The following is an 11,071-nucleotide window of genomic DNA, read 5'->3' on the forward strand; positions in this document are numbered from 1 at the left end:
AAAATGATGAGTGAATGGCTGGAGATTTAGAAACAGTGCTTGAAACTACCTGGTCAGAGGCCTGTGGGTCTTTGCCTGGCCACCCTAGTTGGCAAATACCTGAGTGATTCCTGAGCGTGCCCCTCCCCCCCCCCCCCAAGTCCTTTGGGCCATGCAGGCGCAGGCCTGGGATCAGGTGTGTGTGTGTGTGTGGAGGGGGCAGTTCATCCTGGGTAACACCACTCCCAGGGAGATGTGAGCTGGGGAAGGGGATGGGCCCAGCTTCTGGGGAAGGAGGCACTGTGCAGGAAGAAGGGCAGGCCTGTGGGGGCTCAGAAGTATGAGATATAGCCACAGAACACCTGCAGTCAGCTCTGAGGAGAGGCTGAAGCTCTCCACTTGGCCTGCCCGGTGTGGGTGTCCCTTCCTCCCTCAGTTTTAGGTCCTCGTTTTTGAGTCCCAGTTCCTACTCTCCTCTGTCCGTGTATCAGTTTCAGCTTTGCTCATTGTCTGAGGAGCCATCCAGGCAAGAGGGAAGCTCTGGGCCTCCCTAAGGAGGCAACTCCATTCCTGGGCCCTCCATTCGGGGCCTGGCCAAGGGAGCCAGTTCCATACGGCCGAACAGCAAGCCTGGCAGCTGGCCGGCCTCCTGGACCCAGGGGACTGAGGGAGGATGCAGAGCCCAGCGAGGGCCTGCCTGGCTGACCCTGCAGTCTGGGGGTCAGTCCCTTGGGGGCAGGTCATCAAGGAGGTCGAGTGTCTCGCTCCAAAGCTAACATAGAAGAGCCCCCGGGGCAGCAGGACAGCATCTTCCCTGTCAGTAGAAAGCTGTGGTGTGGGGTATGGGGAGGAGCTCCATTTCTCCTTAAGCCCCCTTACCATTCTAGCCCTCGGACCTGCTCAGTCTGCCTTAATCACTCATGACCTATTCACTCACTCAGGATTGGAACACTGAATAATGGTATTTCAGAGAAGTGAGCTATGTTGCCCAAGGCCAGACATAAGGCAAGAAAGAGCCAGGATTCAATCTGATTCTAAACCTCTGCTGTTTCCCCCATCCCTGTGAAAGGAGAGCTCACCATTGGAAAAGAAGTCAGTCCTTCAACTTAGACTTGACCCCCAATTTAAAGTGGTGTGTTTTTTTGTTTGTTTGTTTGTTTGTTTGGAGAGAGGGAGAGAGAGCAGGGGAGAGGCAGAGAGAGAGGGAGACAGAGAGTCCCAAGCAAGCAGGCTCTGCGTTGCCAGCACGGAGTCCGATATGGGTCTTGAATCCATGAATTGTGAGATCATGACCTGAACCAAAATCAAGAGTCAGACGCTTAACCTACTGAGCCACCCAGGCACCCCACTTGATCCTCAGTTTAAATACAAAGCCCACCCACTGGTGGGCTTTTTCACTGGGAAAAGCCACCCTTGAAGCTTTATCACTTTTCTCTACTTTAGTGTGAGTTGATGACCATTGTGACCTTAGTATCATAAGTGTTTTCGTACCATCTCATTCAGTCCATGCCAACAAGAGCAGATATAATGTCCATTTTACAGAGGAAACCAAGACCCAGGAAAGTGGTGATGGGTCCTGCAGTGCCCTGGCCAGCCCGTCTCTCTTTGGACCTTTCTCCCAGAGCACATTTTGATAGATGGGAGAGGAGCTAGCAGGAGGGCCCAGGGCCCCGGGAGCGGGAAGGTGGGGGGGGGGGGGGGGAACAAGTGGGCTGTAAGGAGAGAACAGAGACTTTCTGGACATTAGGGCTGTCCTGAATTTTAAACCTCACGCCCTTCCTAGGCTTCCAGAGGGACCTGCAGGAATGTGAGGACGACCCTTTGTGAAAGCTAAACAGCTGCCTTTGTCCTCTTCCCCCACTAGCTCTCCCACTGTCAGCCTGTTTTCTAGCCAAAAGACCTTCAGTTCCTTAACCATTCCTCTTAGGACATTGTCTAATTATGGTGAGTGTACATGTAAAGGAAGAAAAATGTACAGAAGACTCAAGGCTGTTTCGGTTAAGTTCAACAATGTAAATGCCTGTTTGGGGGAAAGATTTTTCGGCTAATGGACTATTAGAAGCGTTCAGCTGGAGAGCTGTGGATTGCTCACTGTCCAGTGATGGTGGAGAGTTGAATTTCACTTGATTAAGTAAAATACCCAGATCAGTGTTCAACTTTCCAATGTAACTGGAAAATAATCTTTAAAAAAATCAGGATCCACTTTTTAAATGTGGGTATCTCCTAAATATTGCAGGACAGGCCTACATCAGGGGGTCATACCCTTTGTGTGAGAACATGCCATAGCCTCCTTTGTCATCTGGTAAAACCTATAGACCCTGTCTCAGAATAATGTTAAATGCACACAATAAAATAACATAACATACAGGAAAACAACTATATTAAAATATATTTATCAAAAATTTATTTAAAAAAAACATTGATATAGTAACAGTGCTTCCTAATTGATGCACGAAATACCAAGATCTAGCAATAGGTCCGATAACTACTATAATTTTGAAATAGTGATGAGCGTAAACCATATTGTGAAATATCTGAAAAAGCCGTAATGGTGATTTGAAAATATCAGTAATTCTATCAGTGACACCATCCCAGGTCCTGCCTACAGTGCTGTGGTTTGTTGCCACATCATTGAAGAGAAAAAATTCAGGTAGAGTTCAGTGAAAATAAAGATGTATTTTTTTTCTCTTCCAAATTGTTAGAGTCCTTGAATTCTATTCTCAGATCTTTGAGGATCCCACAGACCCCAACTCCCCAACTCCTAGACTAGAACTCCTGGTCTAGTTCTAGCTTTTATTTCATAGCATGTATATGTAATTGTATCATAGTTTTTTTTTTTTTTTTAAGTTTGTTTATTTGTATTTAGAGAGAGAGAGAAAGAGGGAATGAATGGGGGAGGGGGAGGGAGAGGGGGACAGAGAATCTGAAGCAGGCTCTGTGCTGACCAGAGAGCCCAGTGCAGGGCTTGAACTCACAAACTGTGAGTTCATTACTGAGCCAAAGTTGGACACTTAACCGGCTGAGCCACCCAGACGTCCCTATATCATAGTTCTTAAAAATCTGATTAAATTTACAAACAAAGTGCCTGGCAGATAGTAGATTTCAATAACTGAGAGTCTCCTCAGGCATCTACTGTGGTTACTCCACTCAGCATTCTTCTGGGGAAAATGCACTCCTAGGGCTACATTGAAGCACTGTGCCCCAGATGCCCACAGACTGCTCAGCCCTGAGCCAGACCTTCCTCCACCAGAGTGGCTTATGTGTCCCTTCTCACACTGATACCAATCAGCTGGAGAGGAATCGAGTTAAGTCTGGGGTTATTTTGACTTGCCCTCAACCCAGGGAGAAGGGTGGCTTCACAGCCCAGCCCTGGGAACCTCCAGCCTCCCGGGAACTCTGAGGCCTCTCAAGGCCTTCTGCACCCAGGGCCCAGAGCTGCCTGCATCACGGGAATCCCCCGGAAGCCTTTAGGCGCCTGTTTCCCCTCTTGACTCATTCGCGTGCAGGAGGAGCACAGTCACGAGCCAGTGTGACTAGGTCAGCGCTGACAGGCTCACAAGACACTTGGCTGGGAATCAGGCCACAGACATTGGCAGCAAGCTGGGAGGCCCACAGAGCCCAGGGAACAAACAGAAGCCTAGAGAAGAGGTCCATTCCGGCCCCTCAGGCCTCAGGAAGTGGCTCAGCCAGAACTCAAGGCTCTGACTCCCCAGAGCTCATCCCCCACTCCTTTGCAGCCTCCTACCCACCGCTGGGACACTCTTCCCCATGCCCACATTGTCAGTGACCTGGGGACTTGTGCCCATCCATGTGACCCAGGTCCACCACCATCCTTGCTTGCTCCTGAACATCTTCCCCTCATCCTTTCCTTTCTGCTTTCTTATCAAAACCCACCTGCTCAAACAATGAAAAATAAAAAACAGTTGTTTTGTGTCCCTTCAGCCCCTGCTCTCCAGAACAACTCCCAGTTACCTGAGGTACATGGAATTTGGAATTAAAGATCTGTATTCAAGTCTTGGATCTGATTAACTACAAAGTCCACTGCCTCTTGGATTCTTGTTCAGTGTCCTCATCTATTGCATGGACAAGTTTAAATTGTTATCCATGTTTAAATTCATAGCTGTTATGAGAATCAAAAACATTTTTAGATGTGAAATCACTTTATAAACTATAAAGCACTTTTATGGCTATAATATGGGACTCATGGCTGACAAGTTCAATTAGCAGGGCCTTTCTGGAGAAATGACACAATGGATGGTGTTTCAGGTGGGTGGTGGTTGGTGGGGAGATCCATCTAACCAGAGGGCCCTACCACATATTCCTACCCAGCCCTGAAATCATATCTCCACACATGTAGGCAGAGTCTGGTCTTGAATATGGGTAGGAGTTTGAAAACTCCCAAAGAATGACCACTACCACCCCCAACCCAAAACAGGAAATTGACGGAGTAGATACTGGGGTTGATAGAGACTTGCTTCTGCTTTAGATGTGATTCACCCAGCCTGTCTCAACCATTGTTGAGGGGAGAGACAATGGAATAATGAAACATCTGTTTCTGAGGAGGAAACCCTGGGAGGTGCGGAGCTGTTGGCTCACAGGAAGGCGTTTTCAAACCAGTTGTTGGCTTGGGTGCTTGGAGTGTGACCTGCTAGGAATCTTGCAGGGTTTAGCCCAGAATGCCTGGATGGCAGACCCTGCTAAGCCACACCCAAACTGTGTGCCTGTGGGTAGGTTGCTGGTCATCTCTGGACCTAGATTTCCTATACAAGGCCTGTGATAATCCTCAAGTTAGCAGAATCTTCTGAGCATTTATGGGTTCCCAAGACAGGTGAGTTGCAGGGAAAGGTGCACACCCACCCTGCCTCCCAGTGTTTGCAGGGCCAATGCTTCCACCCAGCACAGCCCTTGTCTAAGCTTCCTACATGTCTGTCTCCTTGTTGGGCTGATTCCTGCGAGAGAGCAGCGCCTTCCCATCTTATACTCACATCCACTGTGCACACTGGCCAAGTGGAGGCAGGGAAGGCGGTGCACCTGTGATTACTATTCCAGAACTGACATTGCAGCAGGGCCAGAAGCTCGGGAAGGCCCCTTCCTCCCTGTGAGGCTATGATCACATGTCTGCATTTGTGTTGCTTTCAGAAATTTCATTTAGCATTCTCCTCTGGGGTCACAGACAACTTCGGGCCCAGCTAGCGGTTGCCCAGTGTCTGGGAATGTTTCATCAGTGCCCTTTCTCCTTCCTTAGAGCCAGTCTGATTCAAGCCCCAGCTCTGTTACTTACTAGCTATAACCTTGGCCAACTCACTTAACTGTTCTGTGCCTGAGTTTCCTCTTCTGTAAAATGGGAATAATAATTCAATCTACTATTGGATAGAAGTATATTTAGCCTTTAAGAAATGTCAGGTTTTCTTTTTTTTTTTTTTTTAAGTTTATTTAGTTTTGAGAGAAATAGAGCATGAGTGGAGAAGGGGCAGAGAGAGAGGGAGACACGGAATCTGAAGTGGGCTTCAGGCTCTGAGCTGTCAGCATAGAGCCTGACACGGGGCTCGAACCCACAAACTGTGACATCATGACCTGAGGTGAAGTGGGACGCTTAACCGACTGAGCCACCCAGGGGCCCCTGTCAAATTGTTTTCTGAGGGGGTTGTGCCAATTTATATCCCCAATAACTGCCTAAGATATGTTATGGTCCACATTCCCTTCTACCTTTGTATTGTCAAACTTTGAAAACTTTGTCAGCAAAATGGATGTACAGTGGTATTTATTATGGTGCTTATTTGCTTTTCCTGAATGCTAATGAGGTTAAGTATGCCCTCACATGTTTATTAGCCATTTATATTTTCCCTTCAGTAAAATGCCTATTCATATCTTTGGTTCATTTTTCTCTTATATTGTTTATGTTTTTTATTAACTGATTTGTAGGAGTTCTCTATTTTTTCTTATATATTCTTACTACTAATCCTTTGGTTATATAAAATAATTTCTCTTCTCCCAGGTCGTAGCCTTATCTTTTCACTTTATTCAACGTATCTTTTGATGAGAAGTTCTTAATTGTAACAAATTAAGATATCGGATTTTTTCTAAAGGGCTTCATGTTTAACTTTGAAGTTCTCGATCCATCACTCCAGTCTAAAGTAATTTTTTTGTATGTGGTGTGAGGTAGGAGTTCTTTCTCTTCCATATGGATAACTGAATTTTCTAGGTTGAACAGTCTTAGAGCCAATCTTTTTCTTTTTCTTTTCCTGGAACCAATCTTAACTGATTTTGAGGGGGTAGGGAGGAAGGGCCCAGAGAAGTCCGACTGACACAGAATTCCCTCTAAACCTGACCAAGGACTTCTTGAGGGGGTCATATCCAAGGAGTCTAGAGACAAAAAAAAAGGCCACATCACATCTTTGCCCAAGTAACACCTGCCTGCTTCTGAGCTCAGCATTAACTATTTCATTAGTAGGCATAACATACATATATGGCAAATAATAATACGAATGGTAATAATTCAAATAGTACTGAAAAGTATCAGATAAAGGGTTAAATTCTCCCACTTCCAGAACCACTGCCCAGAGGTACCACTTTAGTAGTAAGTGATTTTTACCTTTTGTGAATTCTCTCCCTATCTGCAAGTGGTATGTTTAATGCCTCTGTTTCTTGATGTATCCACCCTAGAATAACTATTCATTCTCTGCTGGAAAAGTTAGTTTCCTTGCATCTGCCCCATCTCTCCTCCCTTCTTACCCCATTCTCAGTATTTGACTTTTTAAAAACGAATGCTAAATGTTATGCCAATTCCTGCAGCTGCTGCCGCAGCTATATTTCAGGAAGCCCAGCCCTATGGGGTTGCCGCCAACCTCCCCCCCTCCGCTCCCCGCCGACCCAGAAGGATGTCAGAAAGGACATCCCATCACCCCATTTCCTGACTGCAGGCATCAACACTGAACTGGACAGAAGGAAAACAGCCTTTTGGTGTCTGGGGCTCTTGCCAACAAGGGTGCAAACGAGAAGAGTGGGAGTGGGAAATGAGAGCCTTGGGAGAGCAGGAGAAGAGTGTTGCGCGCAGATTCCACCTGGTTGATGCCCTGCCACAGGGTCCTGTGTGACCTTGGGCAACTCTCTTCCCTGGCCTCTCCATCTGTAAATTGCAGGTTATCAGGGTCATTCCCACTGTAAACTTTCCATGCTAAGAATTAGAGTGGCAGCTCAGGGGAGGACTTTCTGATGAGGAGTAGTGATGCTCTCCAGAGAGACAGGGCGACAACACAGTGATAGTAAGAACAGCTGCTGCTTCCTGGGTTCTTCCTGTGGGCCAGGCACTGTCCAGATGCTATGCATGCACGATCCTACTTAATCCTCGCAACCCTCAGCTGGGTGTTATTCTCCTCATTTAACAAATGAGGAAACTGGAGGATCAGAGAGGTTCAGCAACTGGTCAGAGGTCACAGGGCAGAAGATCTGTACCACCAGTCAAATCCATCACCCAGTCCCGTTGAAGAGCTAAGATATTTGAAAATGCTGAAAACCTCCAGAGTCCCTCTGGGCTTCCAGAAATAGGTTGGAAGGTGGGAGATTAACCCTTCCTAAGCTCATGGAGGCAGTGATTCTCAGGCCCACTGAAAGGATTGGCCTAGCCCAGGCCCAGTGGGTCATTCTGAGACCAATTCCTTTCAGGGGACTTTTTACAGCCAGACAAGAGTGGGGGGCTCTTTGGCCTGGGGAGACCTTTGCTCACCCATAGCAAGGACCCCAAACAATTCAGAATGGCTTGGAGGCTATTCCTTTCCCAAAGCCCTCCCCAGAGACAGAGTTGTTCACACACTCCCCACCCCACTGATAGGCACACTCTCAGCCATACCACATCCTGGGGATTCTGGGGACCGACAGGCCTCAGCATGGCCTGGCACTGGCCCCAGCTGGGGCAGGTCGGCTTCCCTTCAGTCCCAAGGCCACAGGCCGGGAAGGAAATGAAGGTGGGAGGGGCCCAGAAATGCTGACTTGGTTGGAAGGCTGACTGGGAGGGAAGAAGCACAGAAAGGCCCAGCCCAGCACTATGGGCAAAGCCAGAAAAGCTGCCTGGGTATCTCTGTGGATTCAGGGCCACAAGAGCCTCTCCTTGACCACCCAGCACTGTTTGTGGCCAAGAGGCTGGGGGAAGAGTCCTGAACACTGAGTCCTGTGAGAGTCCTGAACACACTGGGGGAAGTGTCACACTGAAAATAAGGGACTGAACCAGAGTCTGGCCCTGGTGGCCCAGTGTATAGGGCTTTCCCCCCACCAGCAGCCAAATCGGGTTGGTGGGCAAAGAAATGCCCATATGTTAAATAAGCCCCTTCCCTGAGAGTCTAGCCTGTAACTCTGCACTTCTGAGCTCACTATAAAGAAATGAATGAAACAAAGAGGCACAAACAAAGCTTCTTTGCTTTTCTGTGAGGGCAGGAGCCCCACCAAGCTGGGGCAAATCTAATAAATGCCCAGAGCCTAAGTCTGAGCTGCTGAACTGCCCTGATATTGTGGCCTGCCAGGGACAGGTGTCTTACACGGCCACAAGCAACTTGTCCACTCACTCCGCATGCTCTCCTGGTTACAGCAATGAGACTAGAAATTGTCCATCTAGGTCAGGGTTTCTCAAGCTCAGCACCACCGACATCTTGGGCCAAATGTTGTGGCATGGGGGGGGCGCGGGGTGGGGTATCCTGTACATTGTAGGACGTTTAGCAGCATCCCTGGCCTTCACCCACTGGATGCCAGTAGCACCACTCACAGTTGTGACAAACAAAAATACCTCCAGATTTTGCCAAATGTTCCCTGGAGGGCAACATGGCCCCCAGTTGACACCACTGCTCTAGATGCATTCTTCTGTCTTCTTTGGTAATAGGACTTTTGATTTCCAGCTGGCACACAGTCACCAGGGAAAAAAAGACCAAGAAAATGCAAGATCACCCCTGCAGCTAGGTGTGGCCATTTGTGATCAATGAGAGGTCGGCAAAGTGCAACTTCCAGGAAGTGTCTTTTTTTTTCCAGGAAGTGTCTTTAAAGGGAAGGTGTATGTCCTTATGATCCCTTCTCCCTTCCCAGAAGTTAGAATACAAGTTATGTGACTGGCATCTTGTTGCAGGAAGTAGGAGTCAAGTGATAAGATGGCAGAACAGTAAGAGAAGAGGTGCTATAATAGATGATCATGGAGCTGCTATAATAGGGATGGACTCAACTGCCGGACTTGACTCACATGAGAGAAAATTAAACTTGTGTCACTGTTATCTTGGCCTAACACCCCCAGAGCCCAGATTCTGGCCCCTGATGAACTCTCCTGACACCATGGCCTCTAGCCAGTCACAGTCAAATCTAATCCTACAACATCTAAGATATAACTCTACCATACTCATGGCTTCAATCACCCATTGTCTGCATGCGCATGATCTTCAGATTTGCTCCAGTTCAGTTCTGGTAGTTCACTGGACCCCTCCATGTAGCTTCCATCCTCTCCTCAACCTGCCTCTTCCCTGGTGCTCCCCATCTCAGGAAAGGGCACCTCCATATCCCAAGTACTCTGTGAGTCATCTGATTTTCCTCCCTCTCATTCTAGCCCTCCCACATCCATGAGACCCAACACCCACCCTCCCCACCCCAGCCATCATGCTTCCTAAAATATTCTACTCTTCCACGAACTTGTCCATTGCCACCTAACTGGTCTCCCTGCCTCTAGTCTCCACACCACAGCCTGTCTCTACCCTCTTTAAAACCCACCCATAGCTCCCCTCGGTCTCTAGGACAAAGTCCAAGCTTTCTGAATGAACATAACAACCTTCTGCCACCCCGTGTCCCAGCCCCCCACCCCTTCCTCAGCATCTCCTCCTGCAGGATACCACACAAAGAATTTGCTCTAGAGCCAGTAGCCTGCTGTTCCCTCTGTCTCAAACGCCCTTCCCAATTTCCCTGTTTGGTAAACTCTTACTCTTCCTTCAAGGCCCAGACAAAAGTCACCTCCTCCGGGAGGCCTTGTCTGATTCCCTCAGCAAGAGCAGCCTATTGAGCTCTGCTCTGTGCTGCTGCAGAACTTGCCTATCTAACACAGCTTATCCCACTGCACTCTCTGAGTGGGGGTGCCTGTCTTCCTGACTGGCAGTGAGCAACTTGGGGAGGGATCCCATTTTCTCGGAATCCACAGCACCTAATATAATGTTGGCATAGAGTAGGTGCCCAGCACACAATATTGTTACCCATTCACTAAGCCCATACTGTGCCAGGCCCTGGGCTAGATGCTTTTTATAAATTGCCTAATTTTATCCTCAAAATCACTCTGCTGGGAGAGATGAGACTGAGATTCGGGGAGGCTGAGCAACTGCTTCAGGTCACACAAATTGTGCATGGCAATGTCAGAGACCAATTCACCAGCTGCCATACTTGGTTCTCTGGTGGTCTTAGGGCTTCACCGCACTGCCAAGCCCAGATATGGTCTCCAGGGAACCACTAATCCCCACAGCTAACCAGACCTGGGTGTAGATCAAGTCCTTTGTCCTTTAATTCAGTTAACATGTTGGGGTTTCTTAAAAAAAAAATTAATGGTTGTTTATTTTTTGAGAGAGAAAGAGAAAGAGTGCTAGCCAGGGAGAGGCAGAGAGAGAGAGAGAGAGAGAGAGAGAGAGAGAGAGAGAGAGACACGCACACACAGAATCTGAAGCAGGCTCCAGGCTCTGAGCTGTCAGCACAGAGCCTGACACAGGGCTCAAACCCATGAACCATGAGATCATGACCTGAGCCGAAGTCAGACACTTAACTGACTGAGCCACCCAGGAGCCCCCAAGTTGGGATTTCTTAAGAAGGAACTTTTAAGAGGAAATGAAGGGAAAGTCCCTCCCCCCAAGTGTGTGTACACACACACACACACACACACACACCCCTATATGTACACACACATATTTTTAACACAACCAATGGGCAAATTCAGGTCCTCCCTCTGAGCTATTACTTCCTCTTCTCTAAAACCAGTGAGAGGGACTAGATGGTTTCAAAGATCCTTGTCAGTCCTGATATCTGTGATTCCGTGGCTAGTTTCTCAGGTGGATAGTCAGCTGGTGAATTTTGTTGGGGAGAGCAGTACCCT

Source organism: Leopardus geoffroyi, chromosome B3 (assembly GCF_018350155.1).
Source record: "Leopardus geoffroyi isolate Oge1 chromosome B3, O.geoffroyi_Oge1_pat1.0, whole genome shotgun sequence".
NCBI lineage: Eukaryota > Metazoa > Chordata > Mammalia > Carnivora > Felidae > Leopardus > Leopardus geoffroyi.